Consider the following 17,245-nt stretch of genomic DNA (forward strand, 5'->3'; position numbering starts at 1 on the left):
AATCCCAGTGATAGTGTTTAAATACCACTTTGTTCTCCCCCCATCCTTTGCTCTATTCTTCCCTTCCTTACTGAAGAGAGCAGGACATGTCTACTAAATCCAACATTTACTGGGGGAAAAATGCATAAAATTCTGCATCTTAATAGTCATCATCTTGCCAAGCCATCCATGCAGGAGAAGTTAAAGCATGCCCAGAGGGATGGCCATGGTTTTGGACATGAGAGTCCAAAGAATGTGGACTCTGCCAAGGCTCTGGCTTTGAGTCCTCTTTTGGCTTCAACATCCACATCTGTAAAACACATAAGGTAACAACACCTACCTTACACTCTTTTGGTAAGATTAAATATTTAGCACAGGACCTAGCATAATAAAGGGGAGTGACAGTCCCCCCCACCCCCGCCCCCACACAAGAATCAGCATAACTTTACCTAACAAAATAACATCCAGGTTGCATTGGACCCCTGTCCTTTCCAGCAAGACTGCTGCAAAGAGAAGTGTCAGAAGTTTCTTTTGTGGGAGAACATATCATTAGCCCTTTATCTACACAGTGTGGGTGTGTCACCAGACATATTCATTTCCCCTTAAATCCTTTGAAAGTGTTGAAGGAAACAGACATAAAACTACCTACTTACTATGCAACACTATGGCAGAACTGAGGCCACTAAAAGAGCCTCTAGTCTCTTGCTCAAAATGGCATCACCCAAGGAGCAGAAAGAGATCTTTATAGGTCCCCCTGTCCTTTAGGTCATGAGTCCTATGCTCCACCCACTGAGCCAGCCAGGCGCTCCTCCCCAACATTCTTGACCTGACTTTAAAACCTCAGGTTAAGTCCATGCCATCAAATCTTCTCCTGCCATGAGTCATGTTTTAAATAAAGGGGATAATTTGGGACTAACCCTATTTTTAGTAACTTACTAACCTAATTTTATACCAAGATAGCATCATAAGACTTCACCTTTTAAACAGTTACTTCTTAGGCCATTTATTTCTTCAAACTGAATTCCCACTCTTTCCATGCTGCAAAGTTTTGTAAATGCTCTGCTTTAAAAGCAGTCTAGTCTTTGCTGCCTTTCAACAGTATGTCCTTTGTTTTCTCACAGGGAACAGAAAAACACTGATCATCCCTCAAGAAACTTCTGACAGGATAGAAAAATGCATGATGAGTCCAAAAGCCCCCAATCCCCAAGACATAGAAAAGAAGTTGGGGGAAAAAATTTAAATGCCGGTAATTATCATATCTCAAATTTCAAGAAAAACAAATGCCTCAAATACCATTATTCATTTAAGTTTTCTGACAACTCGACATTTATCTCCTTTGGTCTTATATTATAGAAATGTCTTTTATTATATTCATTTTACAGAGAATGAGTACTTTTAATACTAATGAGATGCATGTTCCAAAGTTGATCCTTTTCTTTAAAAATATAAAAAAAAAAGTTGAAAAAGCTAGAGCTGCTATGTTGATTGCACACCAAAGTATGTTGAAGTAAAGGATGCGAAGGAAATTTAGCAAACAGGTAAATGCACTTGAAAGTGGCACTTCTTGACACTCAAGGTGCTGGTCATAAGATAGGCACCGATGCTAAAACATCCATCCCCACACAGACAGCCAGTTTCTTCGGTGAAGTTCAATTGATAACAAACAGTAATTAAAGCCCTTAATTTGTATGAGCACTGTTCCAAGATTAACTAAAGGGCTGAGGGGAGCTGGAGGCTGGGAGATCAATTAGCAATCCATTAAAATATTCTGGGAAGAGAGAGAAAGAAAGGGAGAAAGACCGTGACAGTTCTGAGCTTGGGATACGCAAGTGGAAATAGAAAAGAGGGATGTGAGAGACATTCGTGTGACAGAACCAACAGAATATGAAGAAGAGTATTTCAAGGCTTACAAAATGTGACAGTGGGAAGACCATAACTTGATGGAACAAGTGGAAGTTGAAGAGATTTGGTGGGAAAGAACCATCTCTGGAAATACTGAATCGGAGGCATGTGTACATGAAACATAACCTCACAGAGAATTGTAGGTAACAAACAACACTGGAGCCATATCAGAGGCAGACACGTTATTTTGGGAGATGGTTATGGAACCTTATACTCAGAACAGGAAAAAGTCATCTCCATAAATTCCGATGCATTTTTCTCTCTAATACCGGCAATGGCAATGACACAATCTGGACAGACACCCTGTCTACTTACTGAGCAATCAAGAGAGAGGAAGTAGATAAGGCTGACAGAGGGCAGAGAGGGTCAATCCTGACCATACCAACACCAAAGGCAAGACTTTCTTCTGGTATAGGAAGCCTAAATAATTTTCATTAAGCTTTTTCTTTCATCCAGGGGAAAATGAACATGTGTTCACATTATAATAATTTTGAAAAACTCAGAATTAATGAAAAAATAAGCCACAGAATCTAATCAATGGAACACAGCAACCAAGGATGGATCAAGCCCCAAAGAGCTTCTGTCATGCTCATAAGTAATAAAAAAACAGCAGTCATGTTTATAGACTAATTTTATGAATGGTTTTAGAGTGTTCTGGACATTCCACAATATTCATTTTTATATTACAAGTTTTGCATTTATTAATGATTAGATAAGAAAGTCATGAACTACATCTCCAAAACAGTACAAGTAAGGCACAGGAGGCTTCATTTCACATGGGCAACACTTCCAACAAAATGCAGCTTTACTTTTTAATTAGCATTATTTAAATAGCAAACACAGAGCTGACTGTTACAATGAGCCTAACTATCTGCCACTTCCCACCTCTACAACTTGGCTCACTTCAAAGACACTATACTCCCTTGATATAAACCAATCACTTAGGGGGAAAGGAAAATAATAGTAGTAATACCAGCAGCAAGTGAGGAAGAATCTACCCTGTGCCAGGCACTGCGCCAGGGACTCTGTGTTCCTTATCTTTTCAAACTTAACAGCATCTCTGTCAGTTAGGTATTTTGTGACAGGCATTTGAAGATGAAGAAACCAAAGGTCAGGGAAGGTTAAGTAACACAGTTACTTAAGTATATCCCCCTGGGCTAAAATGACAATGCCACAGGGTCTGAAAAGCATTGTTTTTCTAATCAACCATGTATTTACATGAAAAACAACAAATAAACATTAAACTCAATGTCACCAGAGAACAGATTTAACCAGGTGGTTATTGCTTTGAAATCAAAGCTACAGTCTCACCAGAAAACCACACCAGCAAAGCACCAAAGGGCTGAGGAGTTGGAGAAGCAAGTGTGTGCTCAGAACTCCAGCATGCAATGGAGGAACTGGTTGGCCTGTATCTAGCAACCCATGTGGTCAGTACATAAGGGCAAGGTGAAGGGTACCAGTTTTGTGGTCATTTACACACACACTTAGATCCCAACTTCATGGGCTTGTCCCAAGAGTGAACCTGCCCAAACCTCGTGTTCCTCTAGTGTAAACAAAATGGGGGTATTAAAGCATCAACCTCCCTGCTCTGTGGTCAGCATTCCATAGGAACCTACACCCCAAGCACTTAGCACAAAAGCTAGCATGCAATTCACTCAACAGCACAGTTGTCACTGTCATCACTGTTTGATGGCTTGGTAGTAACCATGACCTCAAGGAGTTCAGAGCAGCAGGAGTAGTAAAAAAAAAAAAAAAACAAACAAACAAAACAAAAAACAAAGCCATGAAGTCAATCACAGTAGTCTTCAAATTCTAAGTCTCAGCGTTAGGGGGGATGGCACCATTTGAAAAGTTATGTATGGTACCTGAACGCTATTGTTCCTGGGGTTAAAATATAAATGAAAATCCTCCCCTTGTAGGGGACAGAGAAATCGAGCTGTTATGTCAAAAATACCACACATACATAGACCCTGGAACACAGGAAGTTCTATTACTGACGGTATGAAGATGCTTTAAACACTAAAATGAGGCAACAGTTGTGGGAGATGGTGTTGGAGAAGTGAATAAAATACACCGAAGATGGCTGATGGGGCTAAAACAGACTCTGGTCTCTAGCTTAGAGACCCCTCCTCTGGGTTCTTCTTCCTTTGTTTGCTGTGCACGCGAAAACCTCCACAGATATGGAAGCTGACGACTATAAATTACCTTCCCCACTTGCATTCGGCGCTCAGACCTTTGGAGAAACAGTCTCCTATGAGCCTGCCGGTGTTGAATAAATCTCCGATCCACCAAGATCTCCAAGTGCTGCTTGGTTTTTCGACCACGTTCCAGCCTGGTTCCGTAATATACCTGGTTCCCTGATCGGGAAACCCAACTGCACTGACCCATTGTTGCCACCGGTTTGGGAGAAAGGCGAGGCAGTGACGGGGAGCGAGGGATCATAAGGGATAAGGCGTGCCCTGCCTGAATTTCGGCAGTCTCCTTCTCGGTTGCTTCAGGCCGGCCCCACTCCGTTGTTCCCGCTGGACTCAAAGAGACCTGGTAGGTGAGGACCTGGACCCTACATCGGAACCAGTAAGGTTGGGGCCCCAAAGAAGTCAGGCCCACCCAAAAGGGTGGAAGGGGGACCTGATCAATCCCCGGAGGCCTTAATAGGTCTCACAGGTAGAAAATTTTGCAGGAGGGAACTTAATAGACTCTGGTGCGTGTGTGCGTGCGTGCGTATGTCTGCCTGTCTGTGAATGTGAGGTTCGGCCAGGCTTGCCAGTCGAGTTCAAGTTTGTGGCTCTACAGACGGGCACCCTTAAGGTCCCCAAAAGTCTATGGAGTCTGAATGGGCTCTTCTGTGTCGTGGTGAGAGTATAAGGTCTAGGGTGGTATCAGATCAGATTCTGTGACTGGTACCCTTGCCATAGGTACCCAAGAGGGGCACCCATTAGTCTTACGTAAGCCATATGAGCAACAGTGGTTCTTTGCAAGCCTTTTTCCTGAACAAAAGGAGAGCAGATTCCTTTATCTATTGCTGTTTTCCAGGAACACAGGGTTCAGGTAAAAATTAACATTACCCAAAACAAAACTATACCTATAGAGTTCAGTGCTTTTAAGGAAAGAATCTACTGTAATATCAAATTCAAACAATCACCTTCCTTTTTCCTATAAAAATAAGAAATATGAAGAAGAGTAAAGAAAGTCTGTCATTAACCTATAAAGAGGGGAAAAACAATTTTAACTACTTGAGGATTTTGTTTTTTTCAGTTTTCTTAATGCAATTTCATTGATTAGAATGTTTCAGACACAATCTCAAAGATAACAAATATCAGAAAAAATGGCTGGTGCACAAAATGAAGACTAAGAAAATTAGCAAATATTCCACTCTTTCCTATTATTATCCACTCCTTTGCTTTGAAGGGAGATGCAGAGAGGGAAATTGAGTGTTTATGTTCATCTTTGAGTTTCTAAGGGAATTGCGTCTTCTATTAAATCTTTGATATCGTTAGCTTATGCATACTGATGTATGCTACACTTGCCAGGTATCACACTCACTACATCATGTAGTACTTACTAGAGGTCTCTGCACAGCCCAATGAAGGCAGTACCATTAAAATATTTCATAAAAATTTTGCAAGCTAGAACTACTGCAAAGAATCCTGCATTATTATTCTGATATGTAGATTCCATGCCAACGATTACCTGAAGTTTTTATCTATAATAATCAATATAGTCATGCAAATACAAACACATATAGAATATACACTTGTATGTTTTAGGAATCAAGTACAGGACATATTAATCATTTTTATCTCGATGGGCAGGAGGCTCACAGTTGGATTTAATGAGTAGTTTGGAACCTACAGTTATTTCACCCAAACTTCTCTGACAAGAGTTAGAGAAGTTCTAACTTCTATCCTCTATCCTCTGTCCTTCTATCCTCTTGCTGATATGAATGAAGGTGAATTATGTTGGCTGGGTGTGAGTTCTACATACTCACTTCAGAAAGCAGCAAGTGTACACAACACACAGAAGGACAGATCTTCTTGGTCAGGAAACACGTCGCAATTTGGTCCTCATTGTAGAAACAACAGCAGCAACAAAAGTAGTAACAAATAATAGTAAGAAGAACAATTAGAGCAATAATAAAAATTATGGCCCTGATGTGCTGGCTGCTTATGACCTGCCAGGCACTGGGTGAGCCACTTATTTTGTTATCAGATTTCATCTTTAAGATCCCCATTCAGAGATGAAGAAATGAGATGGAGAGTGAAGTTAACATAGCTACCAAAAATGGGAAAAAGGAATTGACCCTAGGCAGTATGAAGGCAGAGCCAGTGCCATTCACAATAATTGGATTTAATGGCCAGAGTCCTGTACTGAACAATGTGTCAGAGAATAATCTTAGTCGACAAATTCAAGAGTAAGGGAGTCAAGCAGATTAGAATGAACTTCATTTTTGAAAACATTTCACGCTTTTATATGACGCCCTCACCTCCAAACCATGATACCTAACAATGATTATCTCAGTGCTCGGTTCCTCTTTTAGCAAAGAAGTCATACTCTATAAACAATAGAATGAGATCTAGTAATGCCATTAAAACCACCACCATTTATATACCAGGCCCTATGCTATTATACGTAAAGCAAACAAAAGGTATTACATAAAGACTTTTCTCCCTACTATGTTGCATGTCCCTTCATTTATCCTGCAAAATATTTTACACATAACAGGAATTCAGATTTTTTTGCATTAGTAAATAAATAAAAGAAACAACAGAGTATATTGAAGCTATAGAGAAATTATTCATTAGACATGCTCAAAATTCCCAATGACACAGAATATAATCACGCCATATATCAAATCCAAGCCACATGCCATGGAGTGTGCCACTGAAATAAAATGTAATGTAACTATTGTTTTGGGAATAACAGACAGGATCCAGTAAAAGATACTATATTAATTATATTGTTTTCCATGGAACTTTTCTAAGGTTGCCCAGGACAACAAGACTGTAGAACATTCATGATGAAACTGTCAAAGAGGACTACACTTGAGGGACCTCTGGGAGAAAAGAGATTTGAAAATAATGTACTGCCTGCCCATGGTGCAGACGTGCCTGTCTCTGCAAGTATGACCACATTATTGATTCTCCAAGGAAGAAAGGAAATATGACTTTGTCCCTTAACTGACATCAAAGTTATAGTGCTATGCAACAGTGCCCAAAAGCATTTGCAAATATTTTTATTCAGATACAAAGCCTGAGTGTCCTAGAAGACATAAAGCTAATTGATTCAAACTGCAGTGGTCTGGAGACAATGAAAATCTGTGGCAGAATGGGGTAGTGGGACATGGAGGCAGAGGAGAAGTAAATATTTGAAATAAACAAGTCCCTAGAATTAAAGGCCTTGAAATTCTCTAGGAAAAAATGAGGGACTCACAGATATTTTACCTTTCCATATACAGACCCCAAACTATGATCAGTAATGGCAGTGAGATCACAGAAAAAAATAAATAAGAAGTCTGTCTCCACGCTGAAAATATAACTATTTCAAGGACAGTTTCCCTGTCATTAGTCATTTGTCTAAGACTTTATTGACCAGCATGAAGTCGCACAGTAAAGGACATATTTTTGCACAGCCATTCAAGAGTATTCTCATTATGATGGCTATCTCTAAAATATATGCTATCAACTCTAATGGGAACTGAGAAAGGTACAATTTCCCAAATATGATAGAAGGTACAATAAATATTTACAGAATACTTAAAATCAGTGTGTGTAAAATCAAAAATGAAAAGTAGATGACTCGAAGCTGGAATTTCCAATAGGAAACTTTGTTTTGTTTTGTTTTGTAATTAGAAGAAGAAAGATCAAGCCGTATGTCAGATGCAATTTAGTTTTTTCAAAGCATAATCTAATCACAAAATAGAGGGTCACAAAGAGAGCTGAACAGATCATAAAATGCATATAGTTTTGTGCACAACAAACAACCACAATCCCTTGAACAATTCCCCCAAAGCTGCCTGACATCAAACGTCAGTTAGTTTAGAATCCATCAGCAAATTTAGGATGCCTCCAAAGGACCTGACAGGTTAGGCAAAAATGCACTGTACACCATCAGTTCTTTCAGCGATGACTAAAGATCTATAGGTCAGAGAGGGGCAGGCTCTGATGTTTCCTCCATTAATTATTTAAGGTAATATTCTGGATGCTAGTAAATCCTAACAACTTCAAATATAAACCCTTTTATGCTTCAAAGATGGGCTTTCAATAAACAAACCAAAACACTTCTCCAAAAAAAAAAAAGAAAGAAAATCTGATGGCACATATTTTTCTTCCAATGGACATCCTTTCACCAATAAATTTGGATTGAATGATATATCCTTTCTCTCGTTTATTGCACACTATCCCTATGACCCATCAGCCAAGATATCCATCCTGGTTACCTGACTACAGTTGATACAGAGCTTTGGATAAGTATGTTCATCATGACTAGTAATGATGACTGGATTTAAAGGTTCTTTAACCTAGTTTTGTTTATTTTTTTTATTATGGTAACCTTCAAACATATAAAGAAATAGACCAGTAAAATCAATCTTGGCAGACCTACCACCTTACAAAAATGACCAAATCATGGCCAGTCTCGTGCTGTGGACAGTCTTCCCCTAATTCACTCCCCAATCTCGTTTGGATGCAAGTCACAGTCACCATAGAATTTCAACTTAAATATATCTGTATGTATCACACTAAAACACAAGGACTTAAAAAAAAAAAACATTCAAAAAAAAAAAAGAACTTAAAGGGGCATCTGGGTGGCCTCTGGGTGGCTAAGCATCTGACTTTGATTCAAGTCATGATCTCACAGTTCATGAGTTTGAGCCCCACGCTGGGCTCTGTGCTGACAGCTCAGAGCCTGCTTTGGATTCTGTGTCTCCCTCTCTCTCTGCCCCACCCCTGCTTGCGCTCTGTCTCTCAAAACTGAACAAAAGTTAAAAAAAATTTTTTTTTAAAAACTAAAAATTAACATATGAACAATATTAATACGCTTTAAGTGTCTTTTAAAATACCTAAAAAGTTAACAATGACAAAAATTAACAATGTTAACTACCTAGTAAGTGTTCAACTTTCCAATGATCTCATAAATATCTTAAGTACAAACTTAGTTGTTTTTTTTTTAAATCAGTATCGCCAGTTATTTTTTAAGGTATTACAACTTCTCAAGAAAGTTGATTTAAATGTGTGTTAAGTCACTGTTCTATTGCTCTTTCAGTCAGCTTACAAAGTTCAAGTATGGACTGTCAGCTTCCAGAAACACTAGGAGGGACCTGCTAGAGACAAACCATTTCTAACCAAATAACTGCATCATAGGCAAATCGGGTCACCAGAAACCCCACTATGTGATACATGAGTTAGTATTTGCTAAGGACTTTGTGTGCCAGATCCTTAACCAATCTCTTTCAATTCTACTTCATTGAATCCTCATGACAACCCCTGGGAAGGTTTGATGACTTGAACAAGGACACACAGCTAGTAAGGGGCTGAGAAAGGGACTTACCCAGACAAGTCAAACCCCCAAATTCCTGTCACTGACACCCTACCCATCCCTTGGGGACACAAATGTGAGAGCTCCATGAAGGAAGGCAAAAGCAGGAAGAACATTCTGAGCCAGGTGCAAAAGCTACTTAAAGCAGGAGAAGCTGACTCTCACTGACTGCTACAATTTTATAATTACATTTTTTCTAAGCTTAATTGCTGCTCAGAGTCAGAAACATAAAAGGTAAAATACTATGCAAGTAGGGGATCCACATACAAAACAACAGTGAAGAATCTAAGTGCCGCTCACCTCCCACGTCACATTCCTTTGAGAGAGTTTTGAAGACAAAGCAGATCTGAAGTATACCAATTAATAACTATAGTTACATCCTTCTATAGGCTACAGGTAATCTATTTTGAATTCATTTCTCAATTACTTCATGCCTGGGGTTTTCTGTGATGCCTGGCTATCTCAAACCTGCTCATGGAGAGAAGGAAGCCCATCGTAAAGTCTAAACACTTTATCATCACATTTTATAGTACAAAATACTGAGTCCCAAGTTTAACTCATTCTCAGACAACTCAGAGACAATAAAGTCTTAATGCCACGTCACTTATACAGCAGTTTTGACTCTTATTCCCATCTTCCTTTTCCTGTTATCCCAAAGATATAGTCAGGTAACAAAGTTCATTATCCAGAAAATCTGTTTCTCCAGCCAAAGCAAAAGATATTTGAATGGACATCCCAAGTGCCTGTTCAAAATACCAAGTGATTAGAGGTTCTTTATTCAGATATTTACAAGACCCTGTGTGGAGCCAACATTCTACAATCCAGATGCAAATGCTCGGTGAAGAAAGGGAAGCCTAGAAAGAAAACCCACACGAGGCCCCTGGAGTTATTCAAAGCGTAAAGATGAGTGCAAGGTTCATTTAATAAAAAGCTTTGCTAAGTGATCACAAAACCAAAACAATGGTAGGGGTTGGGGGTGCGCTTGCTGAACAATCACTTAGTTCCAATGATTGCACTAAAACGTTGTATTTGAGATGCTCAGTCTGTCAACATATTAAGTCCCCCTTATAGGCACGGCACCTGTGTCCTAGCACTAGGACATGTTTGGCTGTTACATGTTTTCTTTCACTTGCGCAGTTTAGGGAACCTCACAGCAAGGTTTGAAGATACTTTGCGCTTGTATCTGATTCCAAGTAGCCATACATATTTATTCAACTTTCATTGTAGGACCATTCAGAGGTAACATTTATTAAAAGGTAGGGCGCATCTAGAAGCTTCTCATGTTGGGAGAACAGGGTCGTGGAGGCCCTCTGTGGAACAGGGGATTAATTCTGTGATTGCTGGATCACAGGAAGGTCTAGGGGATGAACCAGGACAGCTAGAACAACAGAGTTGAGAGCATTCCAGAGAACTCAGGGCAACAGCTATATACAACAGTAACATTTTCATATTTTAATAACCAGTATGGCTACATCAGCATTTATGACTTAACAGAATCTAAGTAACCCTGTGTTGTCTAGTACTATACAGATAAGCAAGTCTAAGTCCCACAGTCAGGCAACTCTCTAAACAATATGGTGTATAACAAATAAATATCATGTAAGTTTTACATAAACAGAAAATAACAGTTTACCTTGGACTTCTCAAAAGTTTTTGTTGAAAATGTAGCAAAGAGCTAATGTGTACAGATTCTAGAAAAAAGTGTTTCCAATTTACTTTCTCCAATTCAATAAGCATTACTGTTTCATTCATGATGGTTGTTTTATTGGTCACAAACACCTAATAATATTTAACTCTCTCATTCAAGTTGAAAAAATCAAAAGATCTAAAGAAAAACCAGGAAGAAGAGCTAGAGGTAAAATCAAGATAAAAAGTTTGTCAACTTTTTTAGGTAAAACATGGAACTGTAAAGATTTCCTGAATAATTTGAGTGACTGCAAAGAAAGTATAATCTACCTTCAGTAGTTTCTCCATTTAACACACGTATCCCACACTTCCTGCTACACATAGGATTTCCATGGTGGATCAAGGGTTGGACTAAATGATGTTAAATGGCTTGGGATTTCTGAGAGAAGGCAAGAACAGTGCTGAGAGGTATTAGGGGAAAAAAATAAACATGCTGTCATGATGCATAATATACAACAAATAACACTGGTTAGGAAAAAAAGAATCTTATTATCTTCCTTAAGTAAATATCATTTCCCTCCAGAACAGGTACAGAGTTCTAACATAATACTTCCTATTCATTTCCACCTCTTTTTCTCAGAGGTATGGGTCCTCCTGGAAAATCTGAAAAATCAAACTCAAGTTACCACTGAGTTAGGTGGTAAATTACCCTTAGAAGGCATAGAAAAACACATATGATCTCATTAGAAAGTGTGTGCTAGTGCTTTCTATTTCTTAGAAAGCAATCAAAACCCCAGCTTGCAACGCTGTCCAATTTAATGCGGCATTAGTTAAACTCTCTTTATCAGTGTTTGAGTTTAAAAAACACACTGAATTAAACAAGGACACCAAGACTATGATCAAATTTGAGTTTTCTTGAATCTAGCTTATAACCCTTTTGGCCCCGACAAGATGTAGCAATGACCTCACATACATTAACTAAGGCCACCTGTGCCCACTCACTAATCATTCACACCTGCTTCTACCATTCTACTGCTAAGATACTGACCAGAACATCTGCTCATTTCAGATAAAGATTCTGCACACATCTAAATTACATAACGGGCTTTTAAACTATTATTGCAAAAGGAGAAGCAGTCAATATGGTAATCTGTGAGGCTTTCTGCCTAATTTTCATTAGCTTACGCTAATTTCTTTTCCATCTTTGGAAAAAGAGCCTGTGCTTATTTTCATCACCAAAAGACGGCCATGCTCACAGCCAGCCAGAAAGTATGACAATTCCTTCCACTTCAAATTTCCTAGGCACAAAACAGGGAATAACTGAAATCATTTGCTTGGAGTTTTTATTACTCTGAGCAGTCCCTCCCTCCCCTCCCCTCCCTCCCTGCAGCCTCTTCACCTTCACCTTCTTCACTGCCTCCTTCACCACCTCCTTCTTCACCTTCTTCTTCTCCTCCTTCTCCTCCTCCTCCTCCTTCTTCTTCTTCCTCTCTCTCTCTCTCTCTCTCTCTATATATATATATATATATGTGTACATGTATACACATACACAAATATATACACATATGGGGCCTCAGTGTTCAAATTTAAATAAGGGGCGGAAAGTAACCCCTTTCACATAAATTTACTTTTGACCAAAAGGGGCAGTGATTTTCAAAAGATAAAGACATGGCCAAGTTCTCAAACTCTGAAACAAATCAATGCAAAGGACAATATTCTACGAGCAATTAGGTAATCACAGGCTAAGATGATCAATGTTCATAATGCTTTTGTGAATACAGATATAGTTTTAGTCAATCTTACTTGGTTGTATGTATAAAGCCCCCCAAAAATGGTAAGTTACTATTTTCATAATGTCTAGTAAAGGAGCAAATTGTTATAAGAGACACCACTATTGCACCCACTCCCAAAATACTTCACTTTAAACAGGTAACAAAAATATGATGTAGGTATACCATAACATGAGACAGTAACTACCAAACTCAAATTGTGTGCCACATGTGTATTTCATTTTCAAATAAAAAGTAACATTTATTCCTAACAACCCATCACTGATTTACCATAATTATCGCCATTTTAGAAAAATAGAAACTGAGACTTCAGAGAGCTGAATTATTTTTCCAAGGTCAAAACCATGAATACTCAAGCCCAGAATACTCAAAACCTCTCAGTCTCAACAGACTTGAACAGGGGGAGGAGTTCAGGCAGTGATTTCAATCACGTCTCACTTGTTTTGCATAAAGAAAAATGTGATTCAAGTTTCACCTGTTCTCTTACTAATGTGCTAATATGGGTATTAACAACAGCTAGCTTTTTTTGCTCTAAGCCCTTCACATGATTTAACTATTTCTGGAAACAACCCAATAAGGTAGGTATTAACATTACACTATTTTACAGGAGAGACAACAGTTACCAAGGTATTAAGTACCTTGCATAGGTAGCAATTTCAGGTCTCTCTCCAAGGCATTCTGGTCCCAGGGTCCATGCTTTGACTACTGTACTACATTAGTCTCAACCTCTGAAAATAAAAGATAATTACAAAGCAAAGGAAAAGAAGTAAGAGATGCTGAGAAGCAATAAGCCTGATTCACTAACCTGAAAAGTATACCTTACACTCAAACCCTCCTTGCATTTCCAAACTCAGGATTCCCTAGTGATTTCTAAGTGGAAAGTAATCTGGTGGGTCAACGGTAAGTGGACAGAATCAAATCGTGTTAAGTTGTTCACTAGAAACACGTTAAAAGACCTATTAAATCAACTCAGAGGGGTGCCTGGGTGGCTCAGTGGGTTAAGCGTCCAACTTCAGCTTCAGGTCATGATCTCACAGTTCCTAGGTTCGAGCCCCGCGTCAGGCTCTGTACTGACAGCTTACAGCCTAGAGCCTGCTTTGGGTTCTGTTCTCTTTCTCTGTCCCTCCTCTGTTCAAGCTCTCTGTCTCTCTCTCAAAATAAATACACAAACATTTAAGAAAAATCAGCTCAGATCTGAAAGGTAAACAATAGCTTACTGAAATATGATCTTAAAATTAAGAAACAACATAGTGAATTTACCTTCCAGGAAAGAAATGGATATAATTCATTAATGAGACAAAATAGCCAAATTGGCACCCAGTTTCTTGCCACTCCCTATACACTCCCCTCTCTCTTCCTTCAACTAGAAGCCCTACAGAAAGCAAAATTATAATAGAAGTGCTGACACAAAGAACCTTATAATGTTTCAAACCCAAAGCTATAATTATATTTTCTAATTGTATACTGGCCGAAAGAAATGCCAACCAGAACAAAAACATAACTAGCTAGAAACAGTCTATCAGAATTCTCAGATTACAGAAAATGCATAGGAAACACTATTATCTTCAGCCACAGCCAGAAGATGTCAGACAATCAATTCATAAAACATGCCAGCTTAATAAAATCTGCATACAAAATTTATGAATGCAATAATATTCCTTTTTTTATCACAAGTTATTAATGGTCAATTTAATGAACATCTACAGCTGGAATGCTTTGGTTCTGTATGATATTTTAATCATCTTTAACCATGGATTTAAATGCATTTCATTTTATAACCATCAGCTTTTTGAGATAAGAAAGCCTTTACATAAGTATTGACCTATTTGGGGTAGGTTACAAATTTCGTCTTTATCATTCTTGATTTCCTTAAAATTTTTAAAAACAGAAACAAAACTAAATGTTGCAATACAATAATATTTGCTTTAATGTCTATGTTAGAACACAAAAGTTTTCCTGAAGTAGTGCTACACATTCAGGTACTTTAAAACCCCCTTCGATTCCCTTTCCAATTAAGAAATTTCCAATCTCGTTTACACAAAACAACCTTCCTCAAAGCCATTTGGAATTTAGAGGAGTGGAGGAAATAGAAGTCTTTTTTAGATAAATGGAAAACATGAAATTTTGACGTAAGGACAAAAAGTACCTAGGGTGTGAATTTTAGATTTAAAATACTGACTTTCCACAACACATACATCTGTAGATGGTAGGCATTTTCTAAACTTCTCTAATAAGTAGGATATGCATATATCCAGGAAGATCATGACTCATTACATTTCATTTTAAGCTTCTTGAATCTGCCTAAATTTTCTCATCTTATCAGACAAGCCAATGTATGCTTATACTGTGAGGTTAAAGCAATGAACTTATGAAGTGAACCTGTCAAATCAAATTATCAACAAGCAATAGTCCCACTATTGGGGAGTATCTAAGCTTCAATATCAATTTTATAGAAGTGTGCTTACATTTGCATCTTAATTAGATCACACCTTCAACATCATACTAATTTTGGTTTAATGCTCTATTTTATTACCATTTCCAAAATGATGTTTTTAAATGTGGGTAGCAAGAAAAAGCCCCTACTTTTATTTTGACAAAACTCATAAATATTGAACTTCAAACAGTATAAACAGGAATATGATTGTGTCTAAAATTCTAAATATTTAGAACTGGATTTAAAAAAAACCATCCAAAAGCAAATTATTCAAGTCTTAGTTAGGAACAAAATGGAAAGTTGGATGGAACATGAAATTTAGGTTCTTCTGAGTGACCAAAAGCTAAACATCCATGCCTTTAAGAAAAAAAGAAAGAGTAAAGGTCATTTTGGTTAAGACTCTCATTATAATTCAGACATAATCTGCATTGTTTATTTGGAAGAGGTGGGAGGAACTAGACAGAATTTTAAGTTTATTTATTTTGAGAGAGAGAGAGAGAGAGATTGTACACAAGTGAGAGAGAGGCAGAGAGAGAGAGAGAGAGAGAGAAGGAGAGGGAATTCCAAGCAGGATCCTCGCTGTCAATGTGGAGCCTGATGTAGGGCTTGAACCATGAGATCATGACGTGAGCCAAAGTCAAGAGTCAGATGATTAACCAACTGAGCTACCCAGGCACCCTAGAACGAGACAAATGTTTAACTATGATAAAACCCATCAATTTAACCTTTCTCGAGTATAAAATCCAATGTTATTTAGTACATTCATGATGTTGTGTCACCCGCACTACGTTTTAAGAATGTTTGCATCATCTGAAAAGGAAACCCAGTACCCATTCAGCACCCATTCCACCTCTACCACCAGCCCAAGGAAAACAATTAATCTCCTTTCTATCTCCATAAATTCACCTGCCCTGGATATTTTATATAACTAGAATCATAAAATATGTGGTCTTTATGTCTGGCTTCTTTCACTTAGCATATGGGTTCAAATATATTTAAGTAACAATACTGGGAAAGAAGAAACAGCCAAGTTCTTCATTTCCCATTTTTTTCCCACTCTTCTTATTCCAAAATTATTCCAAAAAGTGTTTGAGGCTTTGTGTTTATTTTTCAAGAGATAAAGAAATATAAATTTCCATAACCTAATTTTTCTAAACTAAAAAGCCAATGATAAATATCAATTTAAATTAAAAAGTCAACCCATTATTGACATCAGAATTAGATTCCATAAAAGCACAAAAGAAAACCTAAAAACATGGAGATCTACGTTGTCTTCATGGCTGGGGAAACCCAAGATCACCAATATGTCAAATTTCCCTAAATTAATCTACTTATTTAATGCCATTCCTTTAAAAAAATCTCAATAGGTTTTTCCATACAACTTGAAAATATGGAGGAAAAAATTACTTGAAAGAGTCAAAAGAGCAAAAATTAGCCATAAAAAGGGATGCAAAGTAAAGAATAACTCACCCTTCTAGACATAAAGATACCCTTTTTAACCATAGTACTTGAAGCACTATCTAACTGAAACGCAAAGAAAACAACTGGAATTGGGCAGGCAAGAAGGGGACACACATAGATGTCAAGAAAAAATAGACTGGAACACTGGCTATTTATATAAGGGAAAGTGGGCTGATAATTCACACCACAGACAAAAAATATCTAGATGATATCAAGGCATTTATGAAAAAGATAAAAAAAAACAATTTTAGATAAAAATTATAGGAAAATACCACTATGACCTCAGGATTGGGAAAGATTCCTTGAACTAGATCCAAATGCATAGATCATAAATGAAAATATAATAAAATTTAACTACAGCTAAAATTTTTTGATTATCAAAAGATGTACACACACCCCCACTAAAGATCCAAACCAAAATTCAGAATATATTTTGAAATACATATAATCACAAAGAAATTTAACCTAGAAAATGTTTTTAAAAATTACTAAAAAATAGGGGCGCCTGGGTGGATCCATC

At 37.8% G+C, this 17,245-nt stretch overlaps 1 protein-coding gene across 4 annotated transcripts in view; it reads right to left on the minus strand.

The window, feature by feature from the left end:
* The window catches only part of FHIT (fragile histidine triad diadenosine triphosphatase), a 1,417,053-nt gene that overhangs the window by 726,836 nt on the left and 672,972 nt on the right, over window positions 1-17,245 (minus strand). The window lies entirely within an intron of this gene.

This window comes from Lynx rufus, unplaced genomic scaffold (genome assembly GCF_022079265.1).
Source record: "Lynx rufus isolate CCGP_SWC_20201006 ecotype Redwood Valley unplaced genomic scaffold, mLynRuf1.p SCAF_4, whole genome shotgun sequence".
In the NCBI taxonomy this organism is placed as follows: domain Eukaryota; kingdom Metazoa; phylum Chordata; class Mammalia; order Carnivora; family Felidae; genus Lynx; species Lynx rufus.